General features: G+C 36.6%; 1 protein-coding gene across 4 annotated transcripts in view; it reads right to left on the bottom strand.

The window, feature by feature from the left end:
- LOC116992041 overlaps window positions 1–12,440 on the bottom strand; it is a 361,926-nt gene that overhangs the window by 28,177 nt on the left and 321,309 nt on the right. The window contains exon 1 of one of the 4 annotated variants that reach the window (XR_004416983.1): window positions 543–604. The exons of the other annotated variants lie outside the window; for them this stretch is intronic. The gene's annotated coding sequence lies outside the window, so the exon portion shown is untranslated. Of the gene's footprint in view, window positions 1–542; window positions 605–12,440 lie in introns of those variants that run through there. 4 annotated transcript variants of the gene reach the window in all.

Genomic DNA, 12,440 nt, shown 5'->3' with positions numbered 1-12,440 from the left:
TGCTGTGAATCAAAACCAACCAAGGTGAAGTGTAATGCCACAAATGCATTTAGCTTCCTCTAGTTCAAAGCCACTTGAAATCTCTGTTCCTCCTAAACTCATTTCTAGAGATGCGCATGATAGAGCAGAAATGACAAAGTTCTGAGAATTAACCTTTCAAAAACATTTTAGACAGTATGAACCAAAAATTCATATAGATCTTTGACAGAGTGGTTGCATAAATTATTGAATGGACGCCAGATCTGCTGATTCTGCCCTTGTGTAAGATATCATTTGGGCAATATCTTTGCTGCCTGATTTCTCCATAAGAACTTCTAATCTCTGTGGTTTCTGGAATGCATATTCAAATACATGAAGATATCATATTGAAATTTATGTTAACTGGATTTTTTTATGCCTTCATATGTATGCTTTCATATGTGTAAACATGTAGATAATGCTGGTTCCCTTCTACCAATCAAGCAACATGGGAAAAGGCATTGCTACTACAGTAGGATCATTCTTTAAAGATGTTGAAGCAAAACAAGGCAGTAAATCCTCACTGTCAGAAGTGTTACAGGTAGACAGGATGGTTAAGGAAGGAAAGCTCAAGACATCCTACACATCAGATCCTTTATTAATGAAGCAGCTGAAATACAGAAAATTAAATCCCTAGAGGGCAATTTTAATATAAATTTAATTATTATTTATAAATACAAAACTCCAGGGGCTTTTAGTCTAGTTTTAGAATAAAAATAATAAAATTTTTAAAAAGCTGATTTTGGGTTAAGTTTGTGAAATTGCGTCAGGATCTTCTATGAGTTGTAGTGGTTAAAAAGCAATCACTTAACTGGTGCAACAACACTTCTTATCCATTTATTTGTGAAAAAATTTATCCCATTGTTTAGTGAAAGTTTTCAAAATGGAGAATTCTTTTTTCCTGTGTGATATTTAAAAAATTACATATTATCTTTGCCACATGTTCTCTCTCTTCCAAGGGACAAAACTACAAAAAGAACCTTTCATAAACCAAATAAGTAAAAACTGATGATGTTACTGATGATAAAATGATAATAATGGTTGTATCTATGGAATTTTGATCAAAACATTTTTCTCAGATTCTCTGAAATAAATTTAAAAAAAAAAGACAAAACTCTTATGATACCTCTATTTCTGACATCTTCTCAGAAATATGCAAACTTTTTCTGCATCTTTTTACAAGATGCGGACATACAAAACCAAGATACCCAGAAATATATCATTTTACACACCTTAAAAAAATTCAGACCTACCCAAAATATACAGATGTAGGGTGAAAAACCAAATGACATATTCAACTTTGTTTTATTAGACCATAGATAAGTCTAATCCATTTCTAAGTGACACTAGCAGGTTAAGTCTCTGATTTTATGCCCAGTAATTCAATGTAGCACTATGTTTTGGGGAAAATGTGCAGCAGTGGGAAATTTAGGAGATGCAAAATGAGGCTCCAGGGAAATTGTTATCACTGGAGATCCCAGGCCCACAAGAGCTTAGTGCAGATGGAAAAATCAAGACAAACAGCTGCACAACTTTACATTTTTTTATGTGATTGTCACTATTCTCCTCAGCAGTGATAAAGAAAACTGAGGTGAGGTGATGGTGTTTCCTTCTAGCCCTGAAATTTGCAGTTGTAATAGATAAACAAGGGGTTCAGAGCAAGAGCAGAGAAATCATACCCAAGTAAAAGTAAAAATGACCAAAAAAAATTGAAATAGCAAGTGCTCCTGCCCTGGGTTTGCTCCATGGTGGTGTGCAGCACTTTGCAAAGGCCAGGGCTTTGTATTGGGCTCGAGGGAGGGAATTCTGTGGAGCACTGAAAATCATCACCATGCAAACAGAGCTAAATGACTGATTACAGGAACTGAGCTGGAGGGGACATGTGTATGTGTCATTAAATCATTGCCAAAATTTCTAACCTAGCTTTCAGCTCTCTCTTCCCCCACAGACAGCCCACCTGCTGCAACTTCTCCAAAACCTTTAATTGCTTGCAGGTTCCTCATGAAACTTCTGCCTCAAGCCTGGCAGCTATTAGCATCCCTACAATGGTTATATTCTAACTTTGAAACATGCCCTTTGCTTCCACCCATCCCACTGCTCCAAGCTCCTCAGCTGCGTCACTGAACTGCTGATTCATGTCACAGATGGTGCTTTTAGCTAAAGGCTGCCTTTTACAAGCGGGCAGAAAATGCCTGTACAGAGACGTTGCTCAGTACACCTAGAACAGGATGCGCTATTTCAAATAAAAACACACTTTTAAAGCTAGAGTCAACAGTATTTAATCACTATGCAAATCTTGCCATATGTCCAGACATAAACCCAGACAGTCATGTCCCTCCAGCCCTGTTGGTCATATGGTCAGCCTGGTTTCTGCCAAGTCTGTGGCAAGGGTGTATTTTTTCAGGGCCCTGGAAGCTTTCCTCCTTTCGGATTAAAGCCATGACTATTGAGGGATTCCAACAGTTTACAGAAGAACTGCCTATGCTCATGCCAGGTAGAAACCACTACAGGCCAGGCACTCAAACACTTTTAGTATTTTGCTGCCTGACATGGGCATTTGAAAATCCAATGAGATCTCTTTGTCTGAAAAATACAACCAAGTTTTTTTGCTTTTTGCATAAGACCAACTTACACATATGACAGACATAAACCTTTTTCTCTCATTTTGGAACATTAATCTCTCTATCCTCGCTCAGAGGTTTCCCTCTTTTGTCCCCAGAATGGAAATTTCAAATGAATAATGGAGTGGGAATAACTGAGAAGCAATTGTGAAACCAGTAGCGCTTGATATTTTGGAAAAAGCTTTTTTTTCTTTCTGCCACTGCAGCTCTTTCTGCCTGCCTGCCTGCATCCCCAGTGATGACAGTGCAGTTTCTTTGCCTTCAGGGTCCCTTTTGTCATTTGGGTTCAGAATTCACTAGAAGATGCAGACAACCAGGCCTTTCATTGATCTCTGCTGGACAACTGAGGTGGTGACTCAGCGTCTGTACCCAAATATTGCCGTGGCGATAAGCAATTAACCTGATTAACTGCCCAGATTATCTCCAGGTAATTCTGAGCTCCTAGCATATGCTCCATATACTCTTGTGGATGTTAGCTGCTGCATCTCCACGCTGCATTCATATTTCTCTGTCTGGCAATAGCTGTGCATGTAGACTGCTAGATGGATATTTGCAGATAAAAGCAATGATGAACAGAACTGCGTCTCCCCCTGCTTTCGTATTCTGTGACATTCCCATCTCAGCAGACTGTGTCTGGCAGTCTCACAATGAGGCACTGCATGTGTCAGGGAGATGGATTATATCTGCAGTGTCTGAATTTCAACCCTGACTACACGAGCTCCTGCTTAACCTTACCTCAGGGATCTTGAATTTTGTGTCATTGAATTAGAACACGAAATATATATATTTTATATGCCCTTATTATGGCACATTGCAAACATTCAGTAGTGTGAGATAAAAAATTAAAGAAAACCATTTTTAACCTTTTTACACATTTGGCAATTAACATGTTTACTCTTTATTTTGGGCTCTAAAGCTCAAAATACTGCAATAACAGCGCAATAGTAATTTTTGGGGTGGTTTGCTTTAGGTGTTGGGAATTAAAAAAAATATAAAATCATTCCTTTTCAGGGTCTTTTGGCAGATCACACAGAAACTAGAAATAAATAATTAGTATATTCATTTCCACTAACTGAAGTGTGAGCACCAATGCTGAGAAAAACCCATAATGAAAGAAATTGATTAATCTCATCTCCTTCTGTCTCATTAAAAAACACTGGTGTTGCAGCTCACAGCTTAGATGAAATTTATATATGGAGTGTATTAAAGCAAACAATGAAATGCCTGAAAATTTCAGAGTCTCCAAAACCACAATGAAGCAGAAAAAAAAAATCACACCAGTGGGTGTTGTACACCATTTTTTTCATAAAAAAATTTCCATGAAAAATTGCTAAACTTGGATCTTCACTGCTATAAATTGAGATCTGGGCAAAACGAGAAAGATACTAAACATATGGGGTTCATATCTTGCAATTGTTGAAGGCAGTTTTATGGGAAACAACTTTGACCATTTGAGGTTAATTTGCTCATTTTAGGTTATGACCTAAGATTTGTCACTTGGAAATATAAAGACTATAATACTATTGTTACCTACATACCTGACTATAGTAATATTGTTACCTTGAGTAGAGCAATGAATGCAGATGAATGGAAAAACTTAATTAAATGTGATAGCATACACCTGCAGTTGGATATTTCCTACTGCTCACAGTACTGAGCATTGGATTGATTTCAGAATGGAAACATCAAGCTAAAATCCTTACAGGTAAGTTTGTTTTACCACTATTTTCTCCTTTGTAAAATCACACTTGCTTATTTAGCTTATTGCAGTTTAGCTTATTGCAGCATCAGTTTTTAAAAGATGCAATGTGACTTTTTCTGAGCGATGCATTGATGCTACAATGATGCATTGGGAACACTTTTCACCCACCCTGAAACCCAGATGGGATTTGGAGGTTAAAATACCATCTGGAAGAGTACAGGCCTCTGGAGACTACAGTACAACTGAAAAGGTTGGAGTAACACAAGGGATTTTAGAACTGTTTAATTAACCTCAATACATGCACTTTAAAGGCTAAGTTTTTAAAAATATGAAAAAATAACTCCCCGGTTCAACAACAGTTCTTCCCTTTCACAATCCTGAGTCAGAGAAAATAATATTAAAGAAAACCTTAATAATACAATAGAATAGGAACACAGTGCTATACATGTTTTTCTCAGCATGTTCATTGTATACTAACCTTAATAATTCCCTGTAATAGAACAAGTTGTCAGGAAGAGAAGCACCTATACATGATTTATTATCAGAGATGTAGTTCATAAAATATTTCCATTTTTACCATAAGCTTGGGTAGCAAAAAAATGTTGATCCATCCTGAATAATAATTTAAAAATATAAAATTGAGGCAGTGATAAAGAAGCACTCCTAAAGATTTGCAGATAGGGCCTCATGCTTTAAATTGTACTTTCCATCTCATCTCAACTATGGCAGAACCCAGGAGCTTTCTCAGGCTCAGACAACATATTGATCACCTAATTTTGCATTTCAACACCAGTATAATAATATAGTTTTCAAATTTTCCTTGTTTCTGTAGATGTTTCTTGCTCCCTTTCCTTCTTCCTGCTGGAGGCCAAGCCCTAACTACATAGGGACATATTGCACAACCCACAGCATTTCTCATGACTGCAGATTCTGCATATCTTGGAAAGCAATAACCAGAATGACAAATTCAAAAGTCTTCAGTGACCTTATTTTAGAGACAGTAAGAACAGTAGAGACAACTTGATACATTTGAAGATCAGAGACAGACTCACACTGTCACTGAGATTATTTTTGGCTGCCCCTATCCTCCGAATGGTATAAAAAGCTGCTTCTACAAGTCATTCCAAGTCTGACTATATTGCCTCAGGGTATACATTGCATTAGTAGTTAATACAGTTACTTCTGTTATGTAAACACTGTTGATGTTCTGTAAATTCACTATGGATCCCAAAGGCATTTAATACTGTCTGGTGCTTCTGGACCCAGCAATATTGATAATGCCTTTGGAGTGATGTCTTTGGAAACTAGCAGCAATGGTTTTCTAGGAAACAGTACTGGGATTCATGGTCATTGGGAAGTTCTGCACAAGCAATTTCTGATGAGTTTTTGTTTCACTAGAAGGAAAATTTAGGTTATGAACAACTGAGCACCAGTAGATCATATCCACACCATCAGGTGCAAATGCAGAAGATTTTGTATGCATCAAAACAAGCCATTCTCTCCTCCTTCTCCTCAATCAATGAAAACACATTTGATCACACGCACTGACTTACTCCACAGCAACAATACATCTGTAGAAGGCTGAAACTAGCCCAACCAGTCTAAAATAATTTTAAAAATTCTAAAATACAGAAATTCATTGTAATTCTTTATTATTTGAGGGCAAAGAGTAAGAAAAAAAGTTGTACTCAAATTGCTAAAACCTAGTCTTGAAAATGGAATGTTACCTCTATTATTTTATTATAGGGCCTGATTTTATTCTTTCCTTCAAACTGATGCCAGGGATGGCACTTCAAGGTCTTCAATAAAAGCTTTCGGTTTTTCCATCTAGAATTTCTTCCTGAACTTTGTCACTTACATTAAGAAAAGTGCATTATAAACGACGTCTGACAGATGGTCTGGGTGTTTCTCTGTAGATTCAATTTTTCACAAAATCATTGTTTAGAGGACCAACTGAAAGTAGAAAGTAACCAGTGAATTTCACCTATAGAAAATGGTATCTGTACTACATTGGTAAGCCTTCAGAAGACTTCTAACCATCACAAGGATGTCTTTGTATTCCCCCCACACTTGATTTCTCCCTTGGAAAAGTTAGGATAATTGTCCCATGGATTTATAAGCATGGCTGGAAAAGTTAGCTGCTGAACTAGTTGTATCAACAGATTCATCCTTTGGGAATTAGGAAGAAAATTGCTTTCAAGATTCAAACCTTTCATTTTCACTTTATATCTGAGCTAAAAACACACCACCATAACTTTGAGAAGTGTCAATCTGGCTTCTTAAGAAATAGAATGAAAAAGATCAGATTCTGATCTAACTAAAGATCATAATTTCTTGAAACCAAATTTTCTTTAACATACAACTCTTCAAAGTCATCTAAACCTCACAGGTTGGCAACGTGTGTCCAGAGGCTGCTGACTGAGTTATGTTGCCATCAGTCAAATAACAGGCAAGTAGCAAGAATTAAACAACACACATACTTAAAAACTGCATGGAAAGAAAGGGGGTATCAGTCCTAGGAGTCACATATTTGAACAGACAGTATGTGAACAGAGCAGGTCCACTTCCCCACTTTGAATAATGAACTCTGAAATTAAAGCTTGCAGGATTTTTCCCAGCAAGGGGAAAGCACTGCTCTTCCTGTTCATAGATTGCTTTATCTTACATTTCTAGGAGCTCTGACTCCAAGTAAGCCACGACAACCTGACAGTGTGATCTGTATCTAACAACTCATCATAACCAGAATAACCTTAAACAGATTGCTCAGCAGCACAGAACTAAGGTTCAAACAACTGAATGCTCTCTGTATAACAGGTGAAATTTGGTCTCTCTAGTTACCAGTTATTTTTGACCACAACTAAAAATATTTCTGACTTAGAGCAGTAGTATCTTAACAAGTTTCCTTTAAAAAAAGATGTACCAAGTGACAAGTTGATGCTGAACTACAATACTCCCATTTAACTCAAAAACAAACAACTAAAAATTAAGGAGAGAGAGTAGAAAAAAAATTACTTTCTACATGTAGGAAGTAGCCATAGTGCCATCTCTTCTATAAAACAAAGGAATGGTTTGGAGGAGGAAAATGACACAGCAAGATGACAAAGTAAAAGGAACACCCAAAAGTCCTGCAAATGTGCTGACGAGTTCCCTTATTCACCTTTGTGCCATGAAGTTCTCGGGTTAGTAAATTTACCATCTTAGGAATGATAATTCTTAATCAAACAACTTCACCATAGGAAGAAAAGTTTAACATAAATAACTCAAATGGGTTTGACTTTATTCCTAAAGGTCAGACTCTGTAAAAATTCTCATTGGTCCCACACTTGAACCTCCAGTAAAGCAACTGAATAAGCATAAAACAATATGTGAAAGGAATAACTTCTTTAATTCTGATGTCTTCAGCTAAGTCTGCAAAGAAATTCTTGGGTGTTTTAACAGAAGAAGGTTTTGTTGCATAGCTCAGAATAGAGTCTTCAAAAAGCCCAAAGTATCTTTTAAGAGTTAATGTGAGTGTGTACATTAAGAGGACAACAAATGACAAAAAATAGAAATTAAACAAAACAACCTTTAAAAAGAACAAAATAAAAATTGTGAGCTCCAGCTCCTTTAAATCTATTTCAAGAAGTCTTACAGACACAAAGTAAAAAATGAACAAGGCTACTGTCACTGAAATTTTTCTAGCTCTTCACTGTGCTAAAGCAGGCTGGGCTTTGTCTCCCATTGAGTCTTTGAACTGCATTTATTTCTCGTGTTACTCCTTCCACACCCCACAAACAAGATTCAAAGGTTTCCTTTGGTTATTCTTCTGGTTTTGCAAGAAATGTGATGCATTCTGGTGCAGCATAACTCACGAGATGCTGAATGAGAATCTCATTCTGAGCCAACTTTTACCCTTAGCAACAGTTCATTATTGTATTTTATTATTTTAATGAGAGATGGAAATGGCAGGAATGTTCGGCAATGTTGCAATAACATCGCTACATTGCTCATTCAAATGAAACTGTGTTGGATACAAACTGTTCATTAAAATATCATTTGTGTGAGACTTAACCTTAGAAAGAGGGCAATTCAAAGCCAAAGCTGAGTTTTTTCTTTCATTTGTCTGCACACTGCAACTGTCACACCCCATTGGTAAACAGACAGAGCAAATGATTTGCAACAACTAGACAGATGGGTCAGCAAAGACTTAACCTCAATTTCTTTCCATCACTATCTTAAACCTCAATAAGAAGTGTTGTTCAATAGAATTTAAAAAAAAATTTTAGTATCACAACTTGATAAAAACCACGAGTCCAGGAAAAAAGCCGCTCTGTGTAACAGATTGGGAGTTTTCCAAGGACATACCCATGCCCATCTCCAACAGAGGATTGCACTTCTATTATGAAAGGTGATTTTTTTTTCTAGTTTAGTAACAACTAAACAGATGTATGGAGAAAAAAGTGGCACACAAAGGATCTCACACACAAATAGAAAAACTCAGACTTGACAACTCATTTTACAGGGTGACAATGTATAGTTCTTTTCTCTTTCTGCATGAATATGTCCCAGTGCCATTCAAATCAGCCTCATGAAGACCTTTCCCTGTTTGTTTATGTGAAACAAAGGGCTAAAACTGTCTTGATTGGCTGAATCAGATTTGGCAAGAATAACACCCATAGTAGTTTTGCTTGTTCAACTGCCAAAAATACACTGAGCAACATAAAAATCATAGAAACAGCTCGAGATGGAAGGGACCTCAAAGGTCATTGAATTCCAACACTTATCTTCTACTAAACCAGATTGCTCAAGGTCCCACCCATTCCAGCCTTGAATATTTCCAAGGATGAGACATCCAGAACTTCTCTGGGTGAGCTGTTCCACTGCCTCACTACTTGATGGGCAAAGAACACTTCCTAACATCTCATCTAAATCTCTCCTCTTTTAGCTTAATACCATTCCCCCTTTTCTCCTATCATTATCTGCCTGTGTAAAAAGTCACTCTCCCTATCTTTTAGAAGTCTCCCTTAGGTTCTGGAAGGCCACAACGAAGTCTCCTCAGAGCTTTGCCTCTCTTCTCTTCCTCTGAATGACCCCTGTTCTCTCATCCTGTCTTTGCAGAAAAGGAGCTCCAGCACTACAAGCATTTCATGACGCTCTTCTGGCCCTGCTGAAAAGCAGATCTTCCTGGTATAAACCTGGCCCATTCTTCTCTCTCCAGAGATACCAATATGTGCCACAGTATTTAGGAGGAAGGGTGGGAGATCTCTGAATTTTTGAAACTTTTATTCATTTATATTTATGTTACATAAAGCACAGCCAAATAAACATACTTTATCCATGAAACCAAAGCAGAGAGGGGGGTTTGATAAATCCCCAGATGTTTGCAGAGATGCTGAATTTGTTTGCACTTATCCTTTGGAAAGTTCTTGCTCCTCCTGTCTGATCACTAGATATGTAAGGTGTGTGCATGCTTTTATTTGACTTACTAATTAAAACTGGGCCATTTTCTTCCATTTCTTATTTTTCCTTCATAGTACTCTAGCTGGAAAGAAAGTGTCCCTGGGGATCTCCAGGGTTATAGAACAGATTTTGAGATATTTCTGCTGAATGCATTCAGAATGTATTAGCAACATATATATATTGACTTCACATTTCAGTCAACATCAAAATTTTTTGACCCTTGAGGTAAATATTAATCTCAACCTTGACTCAATCAATATTTACCACTCGGTTCAATACTTCTTGATGATCATCTCAAGTTAATTCAATATATACTTGATATGCAAGAAAGTTTATTACACTGTTACATGGCGTTTATGTACTGTTATTTCTATTTTAGTTTAGGATAAAGTTTCTGTGTGGTATTTTGATAAATAATATTATCCACCTTTGGATAGTATTCTTGATCATAGTAAAATTAAAGGTTCATAGACCTGATTTGCAAGATTGGGGAATGAATTACTCAGCAGCAGCAAGTTTTGCTTAGTAAAAAATTCAAGAAAATTCCACCGACAAAGTACACAAATGTAATATTTAGAAAACAAAAAAAATAATAAAAAAAAGTATTTTTCAATATTAGAATTCCTTGTACTCACAAACAAATATGAAAAAGAGGAATTGTTGTATTTATGTTCCAGACATCTAGTAATTCAAAAAAGGAAGAGACTGTTCCACAGGTATAAAAAAAAATGCAAACCAATTTTTTAACACTTCCAAACAACAGTTCAGAAAAACCTCTGTTCACCACCTGCACATGGCAAAATGAAAGCACAATGCAGAAAACCAACTTAATGAGAGGCAAGGACCACGTTCGTCTCACAGACTGGCCAAATCTCTATGCTATTTATTTTGTTAGAGAACTCACAGAACAAAAGAAACCCCAGATTTCTCAGTGTGTTCTCGAAAGCTAGACTTCAGATAGATTTTATTTCATGAAGTTATTATATGTTGAAAAACCAGCTGGCAGACAATTTTTAAAAAGTTGTGTTTCTGAACTCAGATTGGGATACCCATTTAATGAATCTCATGGAATGTAATAACAGGACAAGAATTACCTCTTTTACTAAGAAAAACCTCTCTTTACCTCAGGTTTCATTCAAGAAAGCAAAAATCAATCAATTTTAGACTGAATAATTTCCTTACACACCAAGAGGTAATTCACAGGCCAAAGTAATGAAGCACCTACCTGGATATCCCTCATTCAGTGTACAAAACAATAGAAAAGCTTCCAAGAAACAAGAGAAATTATAATATCTATCTCCAAACACATCTGCTATCAGAGGACAGAGATAAAATTCAATGTTTTCAGACTACAGTACTTGAAGATTTTGTAGCTCTGACCACACAGTTAATGAGTACTTTAGACACACAATTCAAGGCATACTGATGTTGAAAATACCAGATCTGGTGCTATTTACTGCCTCAATATTGATTTCCACAGGAGTAGCAGAAGCTCTCAAGGAGAAGATGAGCAAATAGTGCACTCCAAATGCTGGATGTATGAAAATATGGGCAAAAATACGCCTAGATTACCTATAAATATAGGCAACTGAAAATGAGGATGTGCACAAATTTACTGTTTACTACTGAAACTAGATAAAGCTCCTCTCAGCACAAGGAAAACATGCTGAAGAGCAATTGGGATTCTGGCAAACCATATGGATCACAATTTTTTGGTCTGTTTCCTTTCTCTCCCATCTTTAACTCGACTTTGCCACCTTACTTTTGTTGCTGTTAACAACAGTAGAAAAAACATTGCATAATTGCAGCACTGAAATGGCTACAGTTCCCAATGAAGCAGCAGAAAAAATGTGGGCTGGAACGAATTAAATATAGACATGAACAAGGTCAATATAAGAGAAATCTTTGTTGCATAGGAAAACAGTACTTTGGGATAGAGAAAAAATAAGAAAACCAAAAAAAACCCAACAAACCACTAATAATATAAAATGTGAGAAATTGTATTTTTTAATGAAGTACTCCTTCTATAAATACCCAATGCCCCAGAACTGCATTTGTATACAAGATGCTGATAAGTCATGAACCTGATCAGCCAAACCCAAGGAGAAACTCTCAAAACTGAATTAAATATTCTCCCAGACAGAAAAGTTTTGTCCTTTGACTAAACCTTCAAGTCAAGAGCAAAGACTGGATATTAAAAAAAAAAAAAGAAAAAAATGTTGTAAAAAATAAGCAGGAATTTGGCGATTGGAATCATAATTCTAATCCACTCCAAAATAAAGAAAAAAGTAATTAGGCAGAAACAGTTTTAATGTTTACCACTATCATCAGGATTAGGTGGGGAGCAAGGGTGGCCCTAAATAATTACTAAGGCTTATTGGTCCTAATATCCATTTGTTTCCTCTACATTCAAAATCAATATATCAGCGAAGAAAAGAAAAACTGAAAGGTGGACAAGATTTACCAGGGGACTGAGAAACGTCTCAAGTACACCTCATTTCCTCCTATTCCCAACTCACTTTTCTACCATTGTCTTAAATCTTGGATTTCATACTCCTGACAGGACCACATCAAACCATTACAGCAGACCCCAAGGAGGCAGTGTATTTTTTCAAAAGTACACTGAAGGTCTCTGTGCACTAGCAGAGGTCAGAGATGCT

Source organism: Catharus ustulatus, chromosome 2 (genome assembly GCF_009819885.2).
Source record: "Catharus ustulatus isolate bCatUst1 chromosome 2, bCatUst1.pri.v2, whole genome shotgun sequence".
In the NCBI taxonomy this organism is placed as follows: Eukaryota; Metazoa; Chordata; class Aves; order Passeriformes; family Turdidae; genus Catharus; species Catharus ustulatus.
The sequence above is the reverse complement of the archived record's forward strand: the minus strand, read 5'-3'. Positions and strand labels throughout refer to the sequence as shown.